We start from the raw sequence: 26,169 nt of genomic DNA, 5'->3' as shown, positions 1-26,169 counted from the left end.
TAAGTCTGAAAAAATAAAGAAGAGGTAGGATATAATGTTGCAACTGAATAATAAATAAATCACATTTTAATTTTTTTAAGAAGGAGAAGGAAAAAAATCAAGGCTATAGGAGATTGAGGGGAGGAAAGGAAGAAGTAAAAGAGATTAAGAAGTACAAACTTTCAGTTGCTATATAAATGAGTCATGGGTATGAAATGTATATGTGGGGAATAAAGTCAATAACTATGTAATATCTTTGTATGCTGACATATTGTAACTAGACTTCCATGATGATCACTTTGAAATGTACAGAAGTATATCACTATGTTGTGTAACAGAAACATAGTGTTGTAGGTCAATTATTCTTCAAAAACAAACAAACACAGAAAAACATCCAATTTGTGGTTATCAGAGGCAGGAGGTGGAAGGGGGGGGGAACTGGATGAAGGCAATCAAAAGGAAGAAACTTCCAGTTATAAAAGAACTAAGTATTTGAGATAAAATGTACAATATGATAAATATAATGAACACTGCTATATATTATATATGAAAGTCGTTAAGAAAGTAAATCCTAAAAAAAAAAAAAAGAAAGAAAAGAAAGTAAATCCTAAGAATTCTCATTACAACAAAAACAATTTTTTCTATTTCTTTAATCTTATACCTACATAAGATGATAGATGCTCACTAAACTTTTTGCAATAATCATTTCATGATGTATATAAGTCAAATTATTACACTATACACCTTAAACTTAGGCAGTGTTCCACATCAATAATATCTGAGTAAACATAGGAGGAAAAAAAAATCAAGGATACCAAGGAACTGAACAACCAATTGCCTGTAATGGACATTTACAGAACATTGCACCTAACAGTAGAATATGCATTCCTCTCAAGTGCACCTAGGACATTCACCAAGAGAGACCACATCTTGGGTTATAAGACACACCTCAACACATTTAAACATGTTGAAATCATACAAAGTATGTTCTCCAACCACAATGGAATTAAACTAGAAATCAATAAAATAAAAGACTTTGGAAAATCTCCCAATACTCCAAACACTCAAAGCAACACACTTCTAAAGAATTCATTGGTCAAAGAAGTTTCAACATAGCAAAATTTGTACAAATGCAACCACTGCAGTGCTTATAGGGAAATTTATAGTATTAAAAGCTTGTATTTTAAAAAAGGAAAGGCTTCAAATTAATGATCTAAAAAAACATAGTTTTTCACCTTAAAAAAAGAGTAAATTAATTCAAAGTAAAAATAGAAAAGTAAAAAAAGTAAAAAAAAAAAAAGTAAAAAAAAAAATTTTTCAAAAAGAAAAAATAAAAAGAGTAGAAATCAATTATATTGAAAACAGAAAAAAATAGAGGAAAAATCAATAAATCAGAAATAGGTTCTTTGAAAAGATGAATAAAATTGATAAACTTCTAGCCAAACAAAAAGAAAACAGTGAATATATAAATTATCTATATTAAGAAAGAAAGGATATTAGTATAGACCCAGAAGGCAATGGCACCCCACTCCAGTACTCTTGCCTGGAGAATCCCATGGACGGAGGAGCCTGGTAGGCTGCAGTCCATGGGGTCGCTAAGAGTCGGACACGACTGAGAGACTTCACTTTCACTTTTCACTTTCATGCATTGGAGGAGGAAATGGCAACCCACTCCAGTGTTCTTGCCTGGAGAATCCCAGGGATGGGGGAGCCTGGTGGGCTGCCGTCTATGGGGTTGCACAGAGGCGGACACGACTGAAGCGACTTAGCATCAGCAGCAGCAGACACTAAAAGGATACTAAGAAAATACCATGAATGAATCTGTGTACATAAAGTTGACAACTTAGATGAATGCGCCAACTCCTTAAAAGCCACAAAGTACCAGAACTTACCCGAAAAGTATTAGACAACTTGTATTGTTCTATATCTGTTAAAGAAGTTTAACTTGTAGTTAAAAACTCCCACTCAAAGAAAACCCTAGGCACAGTTCATTGAAGAATTCTACCAAATATTTTTAAAAGGAATTCAACATTTTCTCTTCCCCAAAATGAACACTTTTAGACTTATTTTATAAGGCCAGCATTATCCTGATACCAAAACTTGATGACAAGAAAAAAAATAACAAAACTAGTACTGATATCTTCATGAACACAGATGCAAAACTCAACAAATATTAGCAAATCATATCCAACAATATAGAAGAACACATCACAACCAATTGGTGTTTACCCCAAGAATGTAAGGGTAGGTCAATATTTGAGAATCAATCAGTATAATTCATTATATTAACAGATTAAATAATTTGAAAAAATCACATAATTGTATCAACTAATACATAAAAGCATCTGACAAAATTCAACATCCATTCCTGAAAAAACTCTCAACAAATTGGGAACAGAAGGGAATTTATTCAACCTGAGAAAGAGTATCTACAAAAACTAACAGCTATTGGTTTTGTTGATTTTTGCTATGATCTCTTTTGTTTCTTTTGCATTTATTTCTGCTCTAATGACTGGTGTGAAATGGTACCTCATAGTGGTTTTGATTTGCATTTCTCTGATAATGAGTGATGTTGAGCATCTTTTCATGTGTTTGTTAGCCATCTGTATGTCTTCTTTGGAGAAATGTCTATGTAGTTCTTTGGCCCATTTTTTGATTGGGTCATTTATTTTTCTGGAGTTGAGCTGTAGGAGTTGCTTGTATACTCTGGAGATTAGTTGTTTGTCAGTTGCTTCATTTGCTATCATCTTCTCCCATTCTGAAGGCTGTCTTTTCACCTTGCTAATAGTTTCCTTTGATGTGCAGAAGCTTTTAAGTTTAATTAGGTCCCATTTGTTTATTTTTGCTTTTATTTCCAATATTCTGTGAGGTGGGTCATAGAGGATCCTGCTGTGGTGTATGTCAGAGAGTGTTTTGCCTATGTTCTCCTCTAGGAGTTTTATAGTTTCTGGTCTTACGTTGAGATCTTTAATCCATTTTGAGTTTATTTTTGTGTATGGTGTTAGAAAGTGTTCTAGTTTCATTCTTTTACAAGTGGTTGACCAGATTTCCCAGCACCACTTGTTAAAGAGATTGTCTTTAATCCATTGTATATTCTTGCCTCCTTTGTCAAAGATAAGGTGTCCATATGTGCGTGGATTTATCTCTGGACTTTCTATTTTGTTCCATTGATCTATATTTCTGTCTTTGTGCCAGTACCATACTGTCTTGATGACTGTGGCTTTGTAGTAGAGCCTGAAGTCAGGTAGGTTGATTCCTCCAGTTCCATTCTTCTTTCTCAAGATCGCTTTGGCTATGGCTGCGATCCAAAAGTCTACAAGTAATAAATGCTGGAGAGGGTGTGGAGAAAAGGGAACCCTCTTACACTGTTGGTGGGAATGCAAACTAGTACAGCCACTATGGAGAACAGTGTGGAGATTCCTTAAAAAACTGGAAATAGACCTGCCTTATGATCCAGCAATCCCACTGCTGGGCATACACACTGAGGAAACCAGAAGGGAAAGAGACACGTGTACCCCAATGTTCATCGCAGCACTGTTTATAATAGCCAGGACATGGAAGCAACCTAGATGTCCATCAGCAGATGAATGGATGGGAAAGCTGTGGTACATATACACAATGGAGTATTATTCAGCCATTAAAAAGAATACATTTGAATCAGTTCTAATGAGGTGGATGAAACTGGAGCCTATTATACAGAGTGAAGTAAGCCAGAAAGAAAAACACCAATACAGTATACTAACGCATATATATGGAATTTAGAAAGATGGTAACAATAACCCTGTGTATGAGACAGCAAAAGAGACACTGATGTATAGAACAGTCTTATGGACTCTGTGGGAGAGGGAGAGGGTGGGAAGATTTGGGAGAATGGCATTGAAACACGTAAAATATCATGTATGAAACGAGTTGCCAGTCCAGGTTTGATGCACGATACTGGATGCTTGGGGCTGGTGCACTGGGACGACCCAGAGGGATGGAATGGGGAGGAAGGAGGGAGGAGGGTTCAGGATGGGGAACACATGTATACCTGTGGCGGATTCATTTTGATATTTGGCAAAACTAATACAGTTATGTAAAGTTTAAAAATAAAATAAAATTAAAAAAAAAACAAAACAAACAAAAAAAACTAACAGCTACCATCATACTTAATGGTGAGAAACTAAATGATTTTCCCTTAAGATCAGGAAGAAAGCAAGAATGTCCACTTTCACCACTTTCATGCAATGTCTTACTAGAAGGCTATACTAATGGTGGAGGAGGTAAAGAAATAAAAAGGACAAAGACTAGAAAGAAAGATACAAAACTCGTTTTTTACAGATGACATAACTATCCGTATAGAAAATCCAGGGACTTCCCTGGCGATCCTGTGGTTAAGACTCCATGCTTCCACTACAGGGGGCACAGGATTAACCCTGGTTGGGGAACTTGAAATCCCACATACCAAACATCAAGGTAAAAAAACAAACAAAAAAAACAACCCCCAAAACTATAATAAAGCTCCTAGAATTAAACAGTTTAATAAGGCTGTAAGACACAACTTCAACATGAAAAAATCCATCCTACTTCTATATCCTGGGAATGAATTAGAAACTGAAACTTAATTTTAAAAATTTACAATAGCTTAAAAATAGGTATAAATCTAACAATATATGAAAACCTATATGCTGAAAACTATAAAATGATTGTTGTTGTTCTGTCTCTGCTGCTGCTGCTGCATCACTTCAGTCGTGTCCAACTCTGTGCAACCCCATAGACGGCAGCTCACTAGGCTCCCCATCCCTGGGATTCTCCAGGCAAGAACACTGGAGTGGGTTGTCATTTCCTTCTTCAATGCATGAAAGGAAAAGTGAAAGTGAAGTCGCTCAGTCGTGTCCAACTCTTAGCGACCCCACAGACTGCAGCCCACCAGGCTCCTCCGTGCATGGGATTTTCCAGGCAAGAGTACTGGAGTGGGGTGCCATCGCCTTCTCCTGTTCTGTCGCTAAGTCACGACCAATCATCAGTTCTTCAGCATTCAGCCTTCTTTATGGTCCAACTCTCACATCTGTACACAACTAATGGAAAAACCATATAAAGTGATAAAAGAAATAAAATACTATCTAAATAAAAGATGAAGACATTTATCATATTCATTGACTGGAAGACACAATTATCAATTCTCAAGCTGATCTCCAGATTTAATGCAGTCCCAAGCGAAACAGGGCTTCACAGGAGGCTCAGTGGTAAAGAATCCGCCTGATCCCTGGGTCAGGAAGATCCCCTGGAATAGGAAATGGCATCCCACTCAAGTAGTCTTGCCTGGAAAATTCCATGGACAGAGGAACCTGGTGGGCTACAGTCCATGGGGCCGCAGAGAGTCAGACACAACTGAGAGACAAAGCACACACACAAGCAAAACGCTAGTGGGAGTTTTGCAGACACAGGCAAGCTATGAAATTCAGTGGAAAGACAAAAGAACTATAATGCTGTTCCATTGCTAAGTCGTATCTGACTCTTTGCAACCCCATGGACTATAGCACATCAGGCTACTGTGTCCTTCACTATCTCCCAGGGTTTGCTCAAATTCATGTCCATTGAGTCGGTGATGCTATCTCATCCTCTGCCGCCCTCTTCTTTTGCCTTCAATCTTTACCAGCATCAGAGTCTTCTCCAATGAGTCGGCTCTTCCCATCAGGAGGCCAAAGTACTGGAGCTTCAGCTTCAGCATCAGTCCTTCCAATGAATATTCAGGGTTGATTTCCTCTAGGATGGACTGGTTTGATCTCATTGCAGTACAAGGGGCTCTCAAGAGTCTTCTGCTCACGACAGTTCAAAAGCATCAATTCTTTGGCACTCAGCCTTCTTTATGGTCCAACTCTCACATCTGTCTGTACATGACTACTGGAAAATCCATAACTTTGACTATACGGACCTTTGTCGGCAAGGTGATGTCTTTGCTTTTTAATACACTGTCTAGGTTTGTTATAGCTTTCCTTCCAAGGAGTATGCATCTTTTAATTTCATGGCAGCCACCATCCGCAGTGATTTTGGAGCCCAAGAAAATAAAATCTATCACTGCTTCCATTTTTTCCCCTTCTAATTGCCATGAAGTGATGGGACCAGATGCCATGACCTTAGATTTTTTTAATTCTGAGTTTTAAGCAGTTTTTTCAATACTGAGTTTTAGGCAGTTTTTTCACTCTCCTCTTTCACTTTCATCAAGAGGCTCTTTAGTTCCTCTTCACAGTGTCATTAGAGCGGTATTATCTGCATATCTGAAGTTGATATTTCTCCCCACAATCTTGATTCCAGCTTGTGATTCATCCAGCCCAGCATTTCACATGATGTACCCCACACAGAACTTAAATAAACAGGGTAACAATATACAGCTTTGTTGTACTCCTTTCCCAACTGGGAACCAGTCAGTTATTCCATGTAAGGTTCTGTTGTTTCTAGACCCCCATACAGGTCTCTCAGGAGACACATAAGGTGATCTGGTATCTCCTTAAGAATTTTCCAGTTTGTTGTGATCCATACAAAAGATTTCACGTAGTTAATGAAGGAGAAGAAGAGGTTTTTCTGGAATTCCCTTCTTTCTCTAAGTTCCAATGAATGTTGGCAATTTGATCTCTGGTTCCTTTGCCTTTTCCAAACCCAGCTTGTACATATGGAAATTTTCAGTTCATGTACTGATGAAGCCTAACTTGAAGGATTTTGAGTATAACCTTACTACCATACGAACATGCTAAATGAGCACAATTGTAGAGTAGTTTGAACATTCTCTGGCACTGCCCTTCTTTGAGATCGGAATGAAAACTGATCTTTTCCAGTCCTGTGGTCACAGCTGGGTTTTCCAAATTTGCTGCTCACATTGGGTGCCATGCTTTAACAGCACCACTTTTTAGGATTTGAAATAGCTCAGCTGGAATTCCATCACCTCTACTAGTTTTATTTGTAGTAATTCTTCCTAAGGCCCATTTGACTTCACATTTCAGGATGTCTGGCTCTAGGTGAGTGACCACACCATCGTGGTTATACTGGTCATTAAGACCTTTTCTGTGTAGATCTTCTGTGTATTCTCACCACCTCTTCTTAATTTCTTCTGCCTCTGTTAGGTCCTTATTGTTTCTGTCCTCTATCGTACTCATCCTTGCATGAAATGTTCCCTTGGTATCTCTAGTCTTTCCCGTTCTGTTGTTTCCCTCTACTTCTCTGCAATGTTCCTTGAAGAAGGCCTTCTTATCTCTCCTTGCTATTCTCTGGAACTCTGCATTCAGTTGGGTATATTGTTCCCTTTCTCCCTTGCTTTTCATTTCTCTTCTTTCTCAGCTATTTGTAAAGCCTACTCAGACAACTATTTTGCCTTCTTGTATTTATTTTTCTTGGGGATAGTTTTGGTCACTGCCTCCTGTACAATGTTATGAACTTCCATCCACAGTTCCTCAGGCACTCACTCTATCAGATCTAATCCCTTGAATTTAATCATCACCTCCACTGTGATAATCATACAGAATTCGATTTAGGTCATACCTGAATGGCCTAGTAGTTTTCCCTACTTTATTCAATTTAAGCCTGAATTTTGTAATACGGAGTTGATGATCTGAGCCACAGTCAGCTCCAGGTCTTGTTTTTGCTGACTGTATAGTTTCTCCATCTTTGGTCACAAACAATAGAATCAATCTGATTTCTGTATTGACCGTTTGGTGATGTCCATGTGTAGAGTCATCCCTTGTGTTGTTGGAAAAGGGTATTTGGGAGGACCAATGTGTTCTCTTGATAAAACTCTGTTAGCCTTTGCCCTGCTTCATCCTGTACTCCAAGGCCAAACTTGTTTGTTACTCCAGGTGTCTCTGGACTTCCTCCTTCTGCATTCCAATCCCCTATGATGAAAAGGACATCTTTTTTTAGTGTTAGTTCTAGAAGGTCTTGTAGGTCTTCATACAACTATTCAACTTCAGCTCCTTCAGCATCAGTGGTAGGGGTATAACTTGAATTACTGTGATGTTGAATGGTTTGCCTTGGAAATGAACCAAGATTATTCTGTCTTTTTTGAGACTGTACCCAAGTACTGTATTTTGGACTCTTCAATTGACTACGAGGGCTACTCCATTTCTTCCAAGGGATTCCTGCCCACAATAGTAGATATAATGGTCATCTGAATTAAATTCGCCCATTCTGGTCCATTTTAGTTCACTGATTCCTAAGATGTCAATGTTCATTTTTGCCATCTCCTGCAGGACCACATCCGATTTACCTTGATTCATGAACCTAAGATTCCAGATTCTTATGCAATACTGTTCTTTACAGAGTCAGACTTTATTTTCACCACCAGACACATTCACAACTGAGTTTCATTTCTGCTTTGGCCTAACCACTTCATTCTTTCTGAAGCTATTAGTAACTGTCCTCTGCTCTTCAGCAGGAGCATAGTGGGCACCTTGTAACCTGGACGGCTCATCTTGTGGTGTCATATCTTTTTATATTGTTTATGGAGTTCTTGCGGCAAGAACACGAGAGTGGTTTACCACTACTTCCTCCAGTGTTTTTTGCAGACATAGACAAGCTGACTATGAAATTCAATGGAGAAGCAAAAGAACTATTAATAGCCAAACAATTTTGAAATAAGAAAATAAAGTTGGAAGACTCACACTACATAATTTTAAGCCTTACTGTAAAGTTACATATCTATAATCAGATCAGTGTGGTACTGGTGACAGGACAGATATATATGACAATGAAATAGAATAATCTAGAAAAAGGCCAAAACAAATATTGCCAATTGAGTTTTGACAAAAGTGCAAACTCAATTCAAGGGGAAAAGGATAGTCTTTTTAATAGTAATGGTGCTAGAACAATCACACATCTATCTGCAAAATAAACATATAAAAGTGAACTTTTACCTAAATTTCATATCCAATGAATTATACATCTACATGTAAAATGCAAAACCATAAAACTCTTAGAGGAGAGCAAAGAACATATTTGCAAGCTTGGATTATATAAAGAATTCTTATTTACATCAAAAATATGACCCATCAAAGAAAGAAACTGACAAATTAAACTTACTTAAAATTTAAGCATTAGCTCGATAAAGGACACTGTAAAGAGAAGAAAAAGAAAAGCTACACACCAAGGCAAAACATGTTCAAGTAATTTACTTGATGACTGATATCCAGGATACATGTTTTTTTAAAAAGGCTCTCAAAACTCACAGTAATAAAACAAATAACTCAGTTTAAAACATGGGCAAAAGATTTGAATAAAAGATTTGGTTAAGACATTTAACCAAAGACATATGGATGACAATATATATGTGAAAAATGCTCAAGATCATTAGATCTTGGGGAAAAGCAAATTGAAACCACAATGAGATACCACTACATGCCTGTAAAAATTGTCAAAATAAAAAATCTGAGTGCTCAATATCACTAACCATCAAGAGAATGTGACATCAAAACTGCGTGAGAACACACAGCTGGTATGAAGCTGCTGTATAGCACAGGGAACACAGCTTGCTGCTCTGTGATGACCCAGGGGGGTGGGAGGGGACGGGAGGGAGGGAGGTGCAAGAGGAAGGGGCTATGTGTATAATTATAGCTGACTCACACTGCTGCACAGCAGAAACTAACACAGGGCTGTAAAGCAATTATCTTCCAATGGAATATTAAATTAAAAAAAAACGACAGTTAGCAATCACCTCACAGCTGTCGGACAGTTATTATCAAAATAAATAAATAAATAAATAAAAGGTAACAAGCGTTAGAAAGGATGCAGAGAAACTGGAGCCCCTGGCACACTGTTGGTGGGAATGCAAAAGGGTGCAGCTGCTACGGAAGACAGTATGGAAATTCTTCAGAAAATGAAAACTAGACCTACCATACAATCCAGCAATCTCACTTCTGGGTAGTTCTCCAAAAGAATTAAAATCGGGATCTTGAAGAAATATTAGTTATACCATGTTCATTGCAGCATCATTCAACAGTTACCAAGATAGGGAGGCAACCTAAATGTTCATCTATAGATGAACACACAAAGAAAATGCAGTACACACAGACACAGGAATACTGTTCAGCTTGTTTTAAAAAGAAAGAAATTCTGACATATTCTATAACATGGATGAACCTTGAGGACAGCATACAAAGTGTAATAAGCCAGTCATGGAAAGAGAAATACTGCATAATTACACTTACACGAGATATACAAAATCGTCACATTCATAGAATCCAAGTAGAATGATGTTTGCCAGGGCTGGGGGAAGAGGGAAATAGAAAGTAACTTATCGCTGGACAGAAAGTTTCAATTAAGCAAGATGAATAAGCTCTAGAAATCCACTATAAAACATTGGACCTATAGTCAATAACAATGTACACTTAAAATTTTGTTAAGAGGAAAGATCTCTGTGGTGTTCTTACCACAATAAAACTAAAAACAAACAAAAATTGTGACAATATCAAGTGCAAATGAAGATATTAATGACAACTCTCATACACTATTGATGGAAAAGCAAAATGGTATAATCACTCTGAAAAAAATGGTTTAGTACTTTCTTATAAAGGTAAACATATACTTTATTACTCAGTAATTCACCCTTACAGATATCTTTGAATAATGTAAATTCAGATTCATACCAAAACCTATACATTTATAGCAGCAGTATTCATAATCACTTGAAACTGGACATATCTCAAATATCCTTCAACAAATGAATGGATAAACAAACTGATATATAACCATACAATGGGGTACTACTACACAAAAAGAAAGAACAAATTATTGATAAAGATAACAACATAGATAAATCTCCAAGGTACCATGCTGAGTGAAAGAAGGCAATTTCAAAAGATTCTATTCTATAGCATGATTCTATTTAAATGACATTATAAAAAAGCAAAACCACAGAACAGAGAGCCATTTGGGAGTTGGCAGAGATCACACATTAGAGTTTGACTACAAATGGGCAGCAGAGGGCTTTTTGAGGGGATGGATCTGTTTCGTATCCTGACTGTAGTCCTGGTTACATAAATATACACATGTATTAAAACTCATAGATCTCTAGTCTAAAATTTTTTTCAACTGTCCTCTTGTAAATTTTTAAAACAACAATAAAAAATAACCATGTTAAAATGTTAAACAATAAAATATAACAATAAAACAATAAAAAATAACCATGTTAAAAATGTTAAAAAGGAAAAAATATATATCTGCCAAACATAAGCTAGAACTTCAAAAGCTTTTCAAATATTAGTAATATTGAAATTATTCTTGTGAAGGAAATAGTCCTCTGTTTGGTTATAGTACCAAATAAGAATAAATTTCCAAATAGGAAAAAGGACCCCATGTGTCCCAGGGGCACTGTGTCTTGGCCCAAGGCTACAAGTAGATTGCAGGAGTTATGATGCCTCAGTTTCCATCAAAAGAACATCTAATACTCTCTTGCTTAAAATACAGGCTAGCATCCATACTTCGAACTCTACAGACTAGACTTTTATAACATCTGCAAAAGTCAGCATTCAGTTCTCACAAGTAAGAGTTCTCAACTAGGTTCTGTGATTAAACCATGGAAGGAAAAAACAACTGGTAAACCCTTAACAACTCAACATCTATAAACAGAAGCAGTGTCTATAAGGAGCTAATGGTTCTGGAAACCTGGCTAGAAAAGTGGCATTGCTTCCTAGGAGGATTTTTTTCTCCTTCAGATTTTGCAATAGATTGCACCAAGTGATAAATGCATTGCTCTTTAAAAAACCTTTCCCTGAGCACTAGCCTGGGCCTTTAAAGGCAGGGCTGCAGAGCAGAGCCCAAGCAGGACACAGGAGTCACACACCCCTGGGTGATGGCAGCTTACCTCAGCCCTGGGAACCTGGGCAGCCTGCTGAGGAGAGGGAAGTGGAAAATGCCCACCTCCTACAAGCTGCAAGGGACAATACAGACCAGAGACTTCCTAATGGTCAGGAAGGAGCGTGTGGCTAGGAACATAGCACGCTAGCCCCAAGGGTCGAGCTGCATATAAGCTTATCAAAATGAAAGATAGAAAACATCTGGATCTAATTAACAACGAGTCTTTGATATCCACTCATGACACAAACAGACTACTTTCTTTGACCCATAAAGCTTTGGAGCAATTTCTAATGCAAAGAATCTACATTAAGATCCCAAAATAAAAAAACTTTTACCCCTTCGGCACTTATGGCTTAAGTTTTCCTGTATGAGTCAGAGAAAAAAAAATAAAAGCCTTGTGAGGTGAGTTAAGTACTCATCAGATCAGATCAGATCAGTCGCTCAGTTGTGTCCGACTCTTTGCGACCCCATGAACCGCAGCACGCCAGGCCTCCCTGTCCATCACCAGTACTCATAGGCTCATTCTATTTTGTTTCCCCACTCCACTTAATCACTCAATTCATCACTCAATTTGTGCCTTGCACCACTCCCTTTTCTAGAGACAAGGAAGAAGAATATTACAAAAAGGAAAGTGAAAAAATAAAAACCTACCAAAAAAGATGCCCTTTTCATCATAGGAGATTGGAATGCAAAAGTAGGAAGTCAAGACATACCTGGAGTAACGGGTAAGTTTGGCCTTGGGAGTACGAAACTGAAGTGGGGCAAAGGCTAACAATTTTGCAAAGAAAACGCACTGGTCACAGTACACACCCTCTTCCAACAACACAAGAGACAACTCTACACATGGACATCACCAGATGGTCAACACCAAAATCAGATTGGTTATATTCTTTGCAACCAAAGATGGAGAAGCTCTATACGGTCAGCAAAAACAAGACCTGGAGCTGACTGTGGCTCAGGTCATGAACTCCTTATTGCAAAATTCAGACTTAAATTGAAGAAAGTAGGGAAAACCACTAGGCCATTCAGGTAGGACCTAAATCAAATCCTTTACAGTTATACACTAGAAATGACAAATAGATTCAAGGGATTAGATCTGATAGAGTGCCTGAAGAACTATGAACAGAGGTTCATAACATTGTACAGGAGGCAGTGATCAAGACCATCCCCAAGAAAAAGAAATGCAAAAAGGCAAGATGGTTGGCTGAGAAGAGAGAAGCAAAAGGCAAAGGAGAAAAGGAAAGATATACCTGTCCAAAGGCAGTTCCAAAGAATAGCATGGAGAAATAAAAAAGCCTTCCTAAGTGAACAATGCAAAGAAATAGAGGAAAACAATAGAATGGGAAATAGAGATCTCTTCAAGAAAATTAGAGATACCAAGGGAACATTTCATGCAAAGATGGGCACAATAAAGGACAGAAATGGTATGGAATTAACAGAAGCAGAAGATATTAAGAAGAGGTGGCAACAATACACTGAAGAACTATACAAAAATGTCTTAATGACCAGGATAACCATAATGGTGTGATCACTCACCTAGAGCCAGACATCCTAGAATGCGAAGTCAATTGGGCCTTAGGAAGCATCACTACGAACAAAGCTAATGGAGGTGATGGAACTACAGTTGAGCTACTTCAAATCCTAAAAGATGATGCTGTGAAAGTGCTGCACTCAATATGCCAGCAAATTTGGAAAGCTCAGCAGTGGCCACAGGACTGGAAAAGGTCAGGTTTCATTTCAATCCGAAAGAAAGGCAATGCCAAAGAATGCTCAAACTTCTACACAACTGCACTCATCTCACACGCTAGCAAAGTAATGCTCAAAATTCTCCAAGCTAGGCTTCAACAGTACCCGAACTGAGAACTTTCAGATGTTCAAGCTGGATTTAGAAAAGGCAAAGGAATCAGAGATCAAATAGCCAACATTCACTGGATCATAGAGAAAGCAAGAGAATTCCAGAAAAACACCTACTTCTGATTCATTGACTATGCAAAAGCCCGTGACTGTGTGGATCACAACAAACTGTGGAAAATTCTTCAAGAGCTGGGACTACCAGACTACCTTACCTGCCTCCTGAGAAACCTGTATGCAGGTCAAGAAGTAACAATTAGAACTGGACATGGAACAATGGACTGGTTCCAAATTGGGAAAAGAGTACATCAAGGCTGTATATTGTCACCCCACTTATTTAACTTTTATGCAGAGTACATTATGTGAAATGCTGGACTCAATGAAGCACTAGCTGGAATCAAGATTGCAGGGAGAAATATCAACAACCTCAGATATGTAGATGGCACCACCCTTACGGCAGAAAGTGAAGAGGAACTAAACAGCCTCTTGATGAAGATGAAAGAGGAGAGTGAAAAAGCTGGCTTACAACTCAACATTCAAAAAACAGATCATCGCATCCGATCCCATTACTTCATGGCAAATAAATGGGGAAACAATGGAAACAGTGACAGACTTTATTTTCTTGGGCTCCAAAATCACTGCAGATGGTGACTGTAGTCATGAAATTAAAAGACACCTGCTCCTTGGAAGAAGAGCTATGACAAACTTAGACAGCATATTAAAAAGCAGAGACATTACTTTGCCAACAAAGGTCCATACAGTCAAAGCTATGGTTTTTCCATTAGTCATGTATGGATATGAGAGTTGGACCATAAAGAAAGCTGAGCGCCGAAGAATTGATGCTTTTGAACTGCGGTGTTGGAGAAGACTCTTGAGAGTCCCTGGGATAGCAAGGAGATCCAACCAATCCATCCTAAAGGAAATAAGTCCTGAATATTCACTGGAAAGACTGATGCTAAAGCTGAAATTCCAATACTTTGGCCACCCGATGCAAAGAACTGACTTACTGGAAGACTCTGATGCTGGGAAAGATTGAAGGCAAGAGGAAAGGAGATGACAGAGGATGGGATGGTTGGATGGCATCACCGACTCAATGGACATAAGTTTGAGCAAGGTCCAGGAGATGGGGAAGGACAGCGAAGTCTGGCGTGCAGCAGTCCATGGGGTCACAAACAGCCAGACACAACTGAGCGACTGAACAACAACAACATAAACCTACTAAAATATTACTTGTATTAGGACATCTAGATTAATAAAACAGATTGCCATCATTTAGCTAAGTGGTCTTTATGGACTTTCCTCAACCCAAACTATTTTAAGAATGGCTTCCCAAGAGGTTGCTGTTTAACTGCTCTTAACCACTATTACTTTAAGCATTCAAACTAGGAAACAGGTACAAACTTACAATATCATTGCACAGAGAACCTCCTGATGGGATTATTGTAAAGACGCTTTACAGTCAACACGCTTTAAATGAAACGTGCTCAGTACCACCGTGCTGCGTGGGAAGTCCTTTATGTCCCTAAACAGAGTGCTAAATTCACCAACGTCTTGGACATGAACTCTGCCTGGTCCACTGGTTCCACACAAACCATGGAGATGTCTTGCCAACAGTCTGAGTGCAAACTGCACCAAAAGTTAATTGAATTTGCAAGAACTCAGTAACTTTGGAGGGGAGAAGGAAAATTAAATGAAAAAATGCAACCAATTAAATTGCTTTTCTCTTCTGTCTGTTATTTTGCATGTGTGTGTTCTGATGTTCTGATCATCCTTTATTTTTTCTTACTCAAAGATCTTTACCTACTGCAAAATGCTAGAAGCCCACATCTTGAGCTCACCCTTCACTCTGAACTGTCACTGTGTACTGAAGTGACACAGCAGGGCCCACTCACCACTGTCTCTGCCCTGGCTACACCAAGGAGGTTTACGCAAGTCAAGTCTGACATTTTGTATGGACAGTCCAAGATCAATACCAGAAATGACAAGCAACGTTACTGGCTCATAAAGCCTAACATTTTCCCCCTGCTTTTGCCTATTTAAATCCTCTCAGTTGCTACCTTTAATTCAGCCTGCAATTTCACTTACTTACTACTATGGCTTCCAAAAAGCACAGAGAATATAAGCAAATGATCAAAGAGAGAAAGTCACTGAGTTTCAGTAAGGACAAAACAGTCCTTATGAAAACAGAAGAGTCCTATGAAAAGGCACATCATTCTTGTTTCTTTATACACTAAACCAAAGGTTAGTTGAGAGTATCAAGGAAAAAGTTGAGAGAATCAAGGGAGCTAAGTGTCTATATACGGACAGAATGAAAGACCACAAAATAAGTAAAGGATAGAAACCCACAAAGATTAAGTAATCTTTATCAGTGAGAGAACACACAGAATAAAAAAGTTGCAAGACTTAGATTTTCCTTAAAGAAAGCATGAGAAGTTCAGGGGAAAAACCCTCTGCAGAGAAAAGATCAAAAATTAGCAATCAGTAGCCTGCTAACCAAGATGCTCTGGACTAGACTGCCAACGTATATTACAGAACTTATTTCCTCAGATTTTCTAAAGAGAAGATTCTCTGTCTCTCAACTTTAAAAGAGCAAAATAATCTTTTAACTCCTCCTCCTTCCTTCCCCTCAAGTAAAGTTATTCACCAAGTTCTACTGGGCCTTCTTAGAGACTACTTCTTACATTAAAAAATGTTGCTTAAACACACACATCCATGTGACACACATGTAAAAATTATATTCATGTTCTTCCCTTGCCGTCTTCACCACCACCATCCAAGTCCAAGGCTTTGTCACCACACAACTAGGCCAAATCAAACAGTTAATTAACTGGAAGTCCATTCCTTGGTCTATTTCATCCTACTGTACATTCACTGCTGCCCCATCCTCCTAAAATATTATAAACTTTGATGACGTGTCATTCTGCATGCCTTAAAAAAACAACAACAACCTTCTATGTTCTCCATTGTCTCCAAGGATAACTGCAACGTCGACAAATTCATAATGTTTAGCTAACTCTCCCCCATCTTTGCAGGCTTATCTGCCACTGGGGTATCCTACCCTAGTCCTACTGATTTGTTCTTGGTGAAATTTCTATTCTAATTTGAATATAATTCTAATTATACTCTAATTATATTCAAATCCCCAAATTTATAACCCAGAATGGAAGAGATACCTTCAACAGTGCCTTTTGAGAAAATGTGTTCATATTAAATGACTTAATATCCTTTAAAAAAAAAAAAAGGAAATTTAAAAAAAGTACATTTAAGAATGTCACTAAATTTTTTTGCTAAGGGGGGATTAATTGATCTAAAATGACCTAGACTGAGAATTCAAATCCTCAAACTATTTTAACAGTCTTCCTCAAAAGACAATGGATATAATTGTGTGGGGGACAAGGAAGAGAAAGTGTTTACAAGCATATCATGTAGAAAGGATACAAAGAAACTGGTAACAGCAGTTATCTTTACAGAATGCACACAGAGTGAAGGTGACAGGATAAGAAGACTTTGAAGCTTCTGACTTTTTAAACCCTTGCCTCTGTTAACTATTCAAACAAATAAATGTTAAAGATGAATTTTATGTATAGAATGGAGAGATACCTGCAACAGTGCCTTTTGAGAAAACGTTTTTATATTAAATGACTTAAAATCCTTTAAAAAAAAAAAGTTAATTAAAAACACATTTAAGAATATTACCATTTTTTGTTTGGTTGTTTTATTACAAAGCAAGAAAGTATTCTCCATCTTTTCCAAAGCAGAGATCAGGAAAAGTAAGCAATCTGCAGCAAAGTTCTAGCAGAGGAAGGGGTAAAATAACATTTAAAACACAAAACATCCTCCTAAAGGTCAGATCCAGAAGTTCAGGATCACTCTAGCTCAGGGAATAGAACAAAGACATGTATCCAAAGGAGTCTGCAGAGGAGAGAGAACTCTCCCCAAGTTCACATCCAAATTCCCTTGTCCATTTTCACTATAGTCATTCTTTTTTTTTTAATTGAAGGATACTTGCTTTACAGAATTTTGTTGCTTTCTGTCCAACATCAACATGAATCAGCCATAGGTGTACATATACTGCAGTCATTCTTTTCACTTTCTCTCACTCTCCACTTTGATAATTTCTCATACTCCCAATGATTTCTTCCTTATCACAGTATAAATCTATTTTAAATGCTTTATTTTCTTCAAGGTATCATTCCTAGAAACAAGACATTTCTCCTTTTAATTTTCACCAAAATCTCTGGCTATCCAATTGGGAATTCTGTGGCAAATGAGATTTTTGGGTATTCTGACCTCCAAGAAAGCGCTACCAGTCTCTTTTGAAACCCGCTCAATCCTTCTCTGCAATTTAATAATAATGCATCAATTTGCTTTCAGTTAAAAGCGTTTTTATTCAGCTGCTTGCTAAAACAAAAAGATACTAGTGAATGTGAAGCAAAAGCCTGCTGCATTTATCCTTAATTGAAGAAAAATTCCTTGTGAAACAAGAAACTAACTATGTAATAAATTAAGACCTATTTATTTACAGGGCTGTCACTCAGTAAAATGAAGGAAAAATGCCATTTCATACTGGCTTCTGGTGAACATTAAGCTTTCGGAGGCTCAGCTTTCAACTGTCTGTACTTTAAAATAAGGAAAGAGTAAGAATAGATGAAAAATAAGCTACTTTTTTTTATTGATTTCTTTATCAATCACTATCTAAAAATTTATAGTAACATTTTAATTTTGACCTTTTCTCCTTTCCCAAGTTCACTCTGATGGAAATGCTAATAATCAGTTAAATACTCAAAATGTAGAAAAAGGGAGGAAAATAAATGGCATGTATAATTTATAGCCTAGATAACCCATCCCTGGATAAATAAGCATTCACTGTATTTCTCTGATGTTCTTACTCCCCAGGAACTCAAAAGATATTACAGCATAAAAATCACACTAATCAACGGAACATGAAAGGAGCAGGATAATGAAGGGACTTCAGTGCTTTCCATTTCCAGATCCTGGGACAAGCCCGGTCAACGCAGGAAGCCTCTCACTACCACCAACAGTGAATATAAAACCTCTCCAGACAACATTTTAGTTATCCTAACCCAATCAACTCCTTCCAGGATCAAGAGCGCTTCAGTTCCAAACTAAGAGCACATCTCAGACCCTCAGAGTCCCAGCTTTTCTTCTGTTCTGCTCTGCTCAGTACAACACATCTCCATATACCTAAGGGAAATCAGAACTATTATCTACTTTCACCTTTGTTCTTTTAGACTAAGAGCCTCCCAGAACTTTTTCTACTTCAACTAGGTTACCGTCACCCACCAGGAGCAATTTTTCTCTGAGTCCTACACCAATTTCAGCCTTGCATAAGCAAAAAAAGTCCAGGTGATTCCCCTATGGTCCTGGCTATAACTTATGTTGGCAATGTGGGAGCATTTGTGAGGAGCCAAATATGTGTTTATGTGCAAGAGAAATTAAGAAAGACAAGTAAACCCCAAGACATGACGACTTCTTAAAAAAAGTAGCTAGGATAGCTGCAGAAACAAAACAAGCATGTTACTTCCATGCCTCCTCTTTTCATCTATACTCTATTTATTGATAAGATACATCTTCTGCTCATTTTCCCTCATCCTTCCTGCTTCCAGAATGCTCTCCTTCAAAGGTACTCTGGCCTTCCCTCTGTCTATCCCAGAATCTTTCATTATGCCCACTCACTAAGATATGTTTAGCTACCTAGGATAATGATAATTTCCTAAAATAAAGCCAAAATTGTTCACATCACTTGGTTATGTGAATATCAGAATATAACACCCTTTAATACAAAAAAATCTTTTAAGCATGAATTAACCAACATGGGTCCCTGTCTCCACTCCATCATTTAATGGTCCCATAGCCCTGGACAACTCAAGCTAGGATACTCAATTTCCTCAGATTGAAAATGGGTAGAATAATATCTGTCTTACCTAACTCAATCAACTCATCAAAAGATTTTTAAAGTTTTTATAAACATAGAGTAATAATTAGGTAGATGGTCAGCCATGAGACCTAAACGTAAGACACTCATTCAAAGAAAGCAGTTAGAAGACTATATAATTGAGGACTTCCCTGGTGGTCCAGTGGTTAAGACTCCACACTCCCAATGCAGGGCCATGGGTTTGATCCCTGGCCGGGGAATTAAGATCCCACATGCTGCACTCCCCACCCACGCCCTCCCCACAAAAAAAGACTATACAATGGGAAAACCTAAAAGAGTGCTAAAGACAAAAGCAACTCCAAACCTGTATAATCACTTAGCACAGTTAAGACATCCAACTGGAGAATAAAGAGGAACCTCAGCCTGTGAGTCCATTCCACCTTCAGATCTCAAGCCATGGCTAAAACCAGCTCAGCTGCCTGCCAACTGGTGAGTGCCAGAGCATTCCTGTTTGGTAAAAAGTCCTATTCTAGAATAGTTTGGGAATGAACGCAGAAAGAATTACTTTAGTAACTGCAGTTGCATGGCGGGGGGCGGGGGGGTGGCGGTCAGCACTGCAACTGCACAGTAAAGCCTTTCTCCTTTTACATTAGCAAAGTCCATCCAAAGTCAGGATACCTCTCGACTCTATCCTCTGTCAGACTGAAGATAAAGCACCTGTCTGCTTTTCAGACTACTGAAATTTAATATAGGACACATATACTGTATCAAATACACATATAAATACACACTAAGCTGCTAAATCCCGAGAGGAAAAGGAGCTAATATACAGTGAGCTCTATGTGTCAGAAACCATAAGGAAACAGAGATTTCATTTAATCCCCACAAACACCATGCCAAGTAGGTATTATTATTCCTATTTTTACAGATGAGAACACCAAAGCTCAGATAGATTAAATAACCTATCCAAGGTGACAAAGCTAGTAAGTAGAAGAGTGGAGACTTGAACTTTAGTGTTGCCTGTCCCCAAAGCCCACACTGCTTCTGACTTTTTCCTCTCGATGGTGTAACCAGGACAACCTTCTTGGGTCTTCATTTCACCTTAATTCCTGATATGTACTTAACTGCGAGTCCTGGTTGTGTATCCATAACTTCACAAAGGGACAAATAAAATTTTTTCAAATTTCTTCTTTGCCTTTTCTTTACACACATTTACTTCATGTTTCTGCACAAAATTCTTCTTTTTAGGTTGAATCACCGGGCTAGATCTAATATGCTACCATTCAATATTTCAGCAATTAATATACATGAAGGGTGAAAGTTCTGTTCCCTTCTTTAACACTTTAATAGTCACAGTTTTTGAGCATGTTATCATTTTCTAAGCTGGTTCTTACCGTTTAAAGAGTGTTAGTGCTTAGTACAATGCTTCACACACAGTAGGTGCAGAGGGAGAATATTTATTGAGTCCCTGATTGAGAGAAGTTTTTTTTTATTCTTCTAGTTAACTGGCTATATTTGAGCCCAATTCTAAGGATGAATTCTTTTACATTAAAGATAATTTCTTGAAATTTTAAAAAAATGATTCCAAAAAAAAGGAAACTGAAATCTAACAGTCTAGCAGTTACATCTCTAAATGACTAGTAGACTGTGAACTTAAGAGTTTAAAAGGCTTGGTTTTAAATACTTATTTTTATTATTCTGAATAACTTTTGCAAATGCTTCTTTCCCTCTTTACAGAAAAACAAAACAAAACTGAAATAACCATAAAACAATTGTTTCACTAACGATGACTTTTTCCCCCATTTTGCACATTGTAATAAGTATACTTTATTTTTATAATTATGGAAACTCATCTCTGAATAAACTGGTTTTTTTTTTTTTTTTTGCCAATTGCAGGAACCACCTACAGCCCAGAGCACTCTATTCAGACATTACTGTTTATGCAGTTAGACACTGCTTGAGCTATCCAAGTTTCCCTGTGCCTGGTCCCAGGTCACTCTATGTAGAGTTGTCCCCAGGCTACCAGGAGCTGGGACACTGCTAGGAAAAGGCAAGACCCAGAGTGGAAAGAATGGTACCTCTGAGGAGCTGCAGAGGAGGCAGTGGGCTTTAAGAGAGCCCTTAAGGTGAGCAGAGAGGTCAGGAGTGTAGGCTTAAGCCAGGGCCCAGGGGCAACATTCCCTGAGACAAGTCAAGCCCCAGTCCTCTCTGAGGTTTCCAGAACAAAGGCTAGGTGTGGAGAGAGCAGGTGGTGTTATCTCCAGGCGCTGCTGAAGCTAGGGGAGCATGGCAGAGAGGCCTGCATGATGGGCACATAATATGTGGCAACTGGGCCTTCCCACGACACTGGGCGATGAGTATCTGTTATGGGGGAACCTTGCACCATGGCTGGGCTGGAGCACCCAGCACTAAGCCTGGGGGCCATGGGTCTGCTGGGGTGAGCCAGCTGCTGCCCACACCCTACTTCAAGCAACTGCTGAATAAACTGCATTTTTAACTCTTCTAAACAGTGTGGTTTTATTTTCCTTCTCAGATATAATCTATAGGAATTAAGTATTCATTAATTCATGCATGTGGCTCTAGAACAACTTGTTATATACTATCAGCACATTAAAGATAATTATTTTTGCTTCCATTCAAGAATGTTTTCCTTGCTTTGGGTGGATATGTCTCTATCTTTGTATTCTTTTCAAGCAGGTGGAGGTTTCTTGTATAATCCCTATAGAACACTGAATGTCAGTCTTTTCTTAGTAAGAAGCACAAGAATGACATCTGCCCCTGATCACACCCAATTTATATGTCTTTTAACTTTATGTTACTTTTTCAATGACATAGAAGTGCTTCAGTCACAGTGGAACCCCAGTGGAATGAGCTGCTTTATGAGAAGTCTCATATAAGGGGATCCCTGTGCTAGGTGGGAGATCCATATAGGCTGAATTTTATGGCCATCTTCACTATTTTAGGATTTTAAAATATTTTTTTGACAAATTACTTTGGTGAAACAATGAACTACATACCAGCCTCTGTTGTGTCAAGTCCTTTTCCCAGCTCACTGTTCAAACCAACCCAAATAAGATGCCCTTCTGATCCAGCTTAACTTAGCAAGCCAGGTGATTAGTTTGGGAGACCAAAATCTCATAACATTAATAGTTTCTTGCTATTTGAAATTATCAAAATGTGGTGAAATAATGCAGTCAGCAAAATGTCACTGTGTGACTTACATATGGATCTGTTGCAGCCTGCAAAAACACTGTCTCCATGAGGGACAGCCAAAATGAAGAGTTATGTGGGAGTAATAAAATATGATAACTAGGTCTGCAACTTCAAGTATAAACCAAGCTGCGCATGCACATATCTACAGGAGAGCCTGCTGATCTAAAAGCAAGAAAAACCCAAACCATGTCCAGCATGTATGCACTCCACTAGCAGGCCTGCCAGGGAACTGTCCTTTCAGCACCACGGCAAGAAACCCTGGAGTAAACCTCCATACAGGCAACCAACGCTGGGCAAGCTGGGCCCTGAGAAACGTTTGTTAGAGACCCTGCAAAGAAAGCAACAACCAACTGTATGGTTGTTTATTTTTAAGTATACTATCTGCCATTTCATAATCCTTTATTAATTTAAAATAAAATCCTTCAATATTTTGATAAAACTTGACAAAACCCCAAAAGAAAACCGAAAATGTATTAAGTCAGCCTTTCAGACTGAACCCAGAAGACCAGTAACTGGCCTGCACTCTCAAGAACCGTGCTGCAGTACCCACCAGCAGCACTAATAAGAAACACAACACATTTACACATACCCTGTATCAGATGTCCACAGAACACATAACATGCTTAGAGCCCTCTCCAGGGACAGCCTCAATTTCTAGGACAGACAATGTTCGCTGAGTGCCAAGCCATCACTACCACCCCCCTTCCAAGCAATCAAATTCTCTTTCAGGGAGAACTGAAGGCCTTGTGTGTCATGAGCTCCAAAGAAAAAATGCTGCAGTATTTCAAGAACCAGGTTAAAGGCAATGTATTACAAAGCTTTCAGCATTTTAAGTCTGATTCCCCCAAGATTTCTACCAGGATGGTACTGGATGGTAATGTCACCCAGCCATTTGCATTACACATCAAAAATAAAAATTTTTTTCTTAAGAAAAAAAAAAAAGTCCCCCAACCACCATTATCTTCTAATGCACGTGGAGAAAAGAGAAGTACAGAAAGACTGTGAAACAGTGAAAACCTACCACACCCGAAATCTCCCTTGGAAAACTAAAACACCCCCAACCTTAGCACACCGCTACCTCTCTGAAGGCTCTCCAGGTTCAAACTTGAGAAACAGTTACAAAAAGTGCCTTCCCCCTTGGCCCCCAGAGCCCTCACCTACACTTCCTGCCTCCATCCCGACTTCTCTGGTGCCCACTGTGCATGCATTAAAAGCAATTTTCCCTGTTTGGTAGCTCTCGCTCCATGTTAATTATTTCTCCCTCCCCCTGAATTAGCCAGATGCAATGCAAAGTTTCTTTTCCAACTCTCCCCCCCTCCCCAAACAGATGACATCCTTTTATTATGGATACTGATACTGAACCTTGGAGTCTCCGGATGTAAAATGTATTCCCCCATGTTTCAAAAACTGCAGTGTAAGTGAGGAAGAGGGCACAGGGTGGGGTACCTGGAAGGAATGCCTGGTTTGAAAAATCATATTTATCAGACTGAAAAATGATTCCTACTTCGAAACTGGGACCCTTGAAGGGGTCTGAAAGCCCTGGCTAAGCCCCCCGAAAGTTAACTGCCAAGTCTCCACTGGTGGTTGCTGCTGGCACGGAGAGGATAGAGCTGAGCTCTCAGGAAAAATGCAGAGGCTTTGCAGTCCCCCGAGTACCAAGAGAGAACTACAGAGCTGGGGTCCAAGCCCGTGCAGCTGGGCAGTCCTGTAAGACCAAAGCTAGCAGAAGCCCAGGGTGCTCGCTGCCGGTGGACGGTGGGGGAGGGCAAGAGAGAGGAGGACAGGAGCAGGCTCTGCATCGGGTGGCGTAGGGGTGGGGGTGGGGGAAGGGGATATTCTCAAAGTGATGTACTCCCTAATGCAGGAATCCTAGCCTGCCGAGGAAGGTCCCGGGGGCCCCAACACAGCCCCAGAGCACCCTGTCGGAAGGGGGACGGACGCATCCGAGTAAAGGACAGGGGAGTCCCGGCTACCCTAAGAACCCACGAGCCCCTGGCTTCTGCAGTTGCTAACAATCTGGAGCTGGATGGGGGAGAAGGATGCAGTAAGACATGGGGGAGGGGGTAGAGCTAAACAGCTGCTCTAGAAGATCAGGACAGCGCTGCCCTTCCAGTGCAACCGGGCAAGGGGCCCCGACTCTGGGATACAGGAAGGAGGGGGTGCTGCACCACTGAAGGGGCGCCGAGGGCAGCCAGAGTCCCCCTGTGCAGCCAAGAGCGGAGAGAGTGGGTGTATGGGGGTGGGGGGCAATGGTCCTCAATTCTCCTCAGGGATCCCCAATAAACACATTAGAAGGAAGCAAGACTTCCAAGCACCTGTACAAAACCGGGAGGGCAGAAACCCCGCTCCATGGCCCCTAGAGCCCCGCCGCGCACTCTGCGGCAAAGCCCCTGGCTGGAGATGGGCGAGCCCCGCTCCAGGGTCCCGAGGCGAGAAAGGGAACCCGGCGGACGAGGAGCGGCGCCGGGGCAGGGGCTCTGGGGCGACTTACGGCAGCGGCGGCGAGGGAGGCAGCGGCGGCCCTAGCGCGGGGCCCGGGAGGCGCGGCCGGACTGCAGAGGCGCCGAGGATGCGGCGGGCGGGACTGCGGTGGGCGCCATCTTGGAGCGCTCCCCGCGCCCGCCCCCCGCGCCGCCCGAGTCCTTGCATAATTGATGACTCGCGCCCGCCGCGCGCCGCCGCGCGCGCCCCCGCCGCCGGGCCCCCCGCCCACCCGGCCCCCGCGTCGACCCCCGGCGCGCGCCCCCCGCCCGCCCCCGGCCCCCGCCCGCGCACGCCGCCCTCGCCCGCCCTCCTGCCTGCGTCCCGAGGCCCACCTACCCCTGCAGGGCGCGCCCGTTCGCTCGTGGCGCTCCGCGCCGTACGCCGGTCCGCTCGCTGGCTGTCAGGCCGGCGTCCCCGCGCCGCCCGGACCGGATCCGGGGCGAGGGAGCAGGGCGCCAGTAGGGGGCGCCGCGCCGGAGCGCCTCGCTAGCGTCCCCGGGCCCGCCTCCCCGACGCCCCCACCGAGCTGCGCGGGAGGGGCAGCCGGGCAGAGCGCCGGGACGCGGCCGCCTAACACGCTGGCTGACTGTCAGCCAGCACGCGGGCGTTGAAACCCGAAAGGTGCTATGTGGACTCGAGGGCCCCGTGATCCTTGTAAATGCCAAGCCTTACCTTTTTCCTGAACGGCAGTCGCAGAAGAAAATGTCCAGCAATATTGCAGTGCTCAGTTTTTGGAATTTCTGACATCTGTAAACACGAAGAACTCAATTTATCCAATCTTTGGCCATCGGAGGAAAAAAAAAATCGCAGAAGTCTATCAACAGCAGTTGGAGCCTTGTGGTTCAGTGGACAGGGAGCCCTGGTAGGAGGAGGGAGACATCCCTTCCCCCAGACCTGAAACTAAGTCACCTTAATCTTTTTGAACC

At 40.5% G+C, this 26,169-nt stretch overlaps 1 protein-coding gene across 4 annotated transcripts in view; it reads right to left on the bottom strand.

Moving 5' to 3' along the window:
- SCN8A (sodium voltage-gated channel alpha subunit 8) overlaps positions 1 to 25,717 on the bottom strand; it is a 200,565-nt gene extending 174,848 nt beyond the window's left edge. For 2 of the 4 annotated variants that reach the window (XM_044941759.2, XM_044941760.2), the window contains exon 1: positions 25,580 to 25,712. The gene's annotated coding sequence lies outside the window, so the exon portion shown is untranslated. Of the gene's footprint in view, positions 1 to 25,579 lie in introns of all 4 variants that reach the window. The other 2 variants (XM_025284201.3, XM_044941758.2) reach the window with 2 other exon arrangements.
- Positions 25,718 to 26,169: the final 452 nt, after the last annotated feature.

This window comes from Bubalus bubalis, chromosome 4 (assembly GCF_019923935.1).
Source record: "Bubalus bubalis isolate 160015118507 breed Murrah chromosome 4, NDDB_SH_1, whole genome shotgun sequence".
NCBI classification, from domain to species: domain Eukaryota; kingdom Metazoa; phylum Chordata; class Mammalia; order Artiodactyla; family Bovidae; genus Bubalus; species Bubalus bubalis.
Note: the sequence above shows the minus strand (reverse complement) of the source record. Positions and strands in the feature narration are given on the sequence as shown.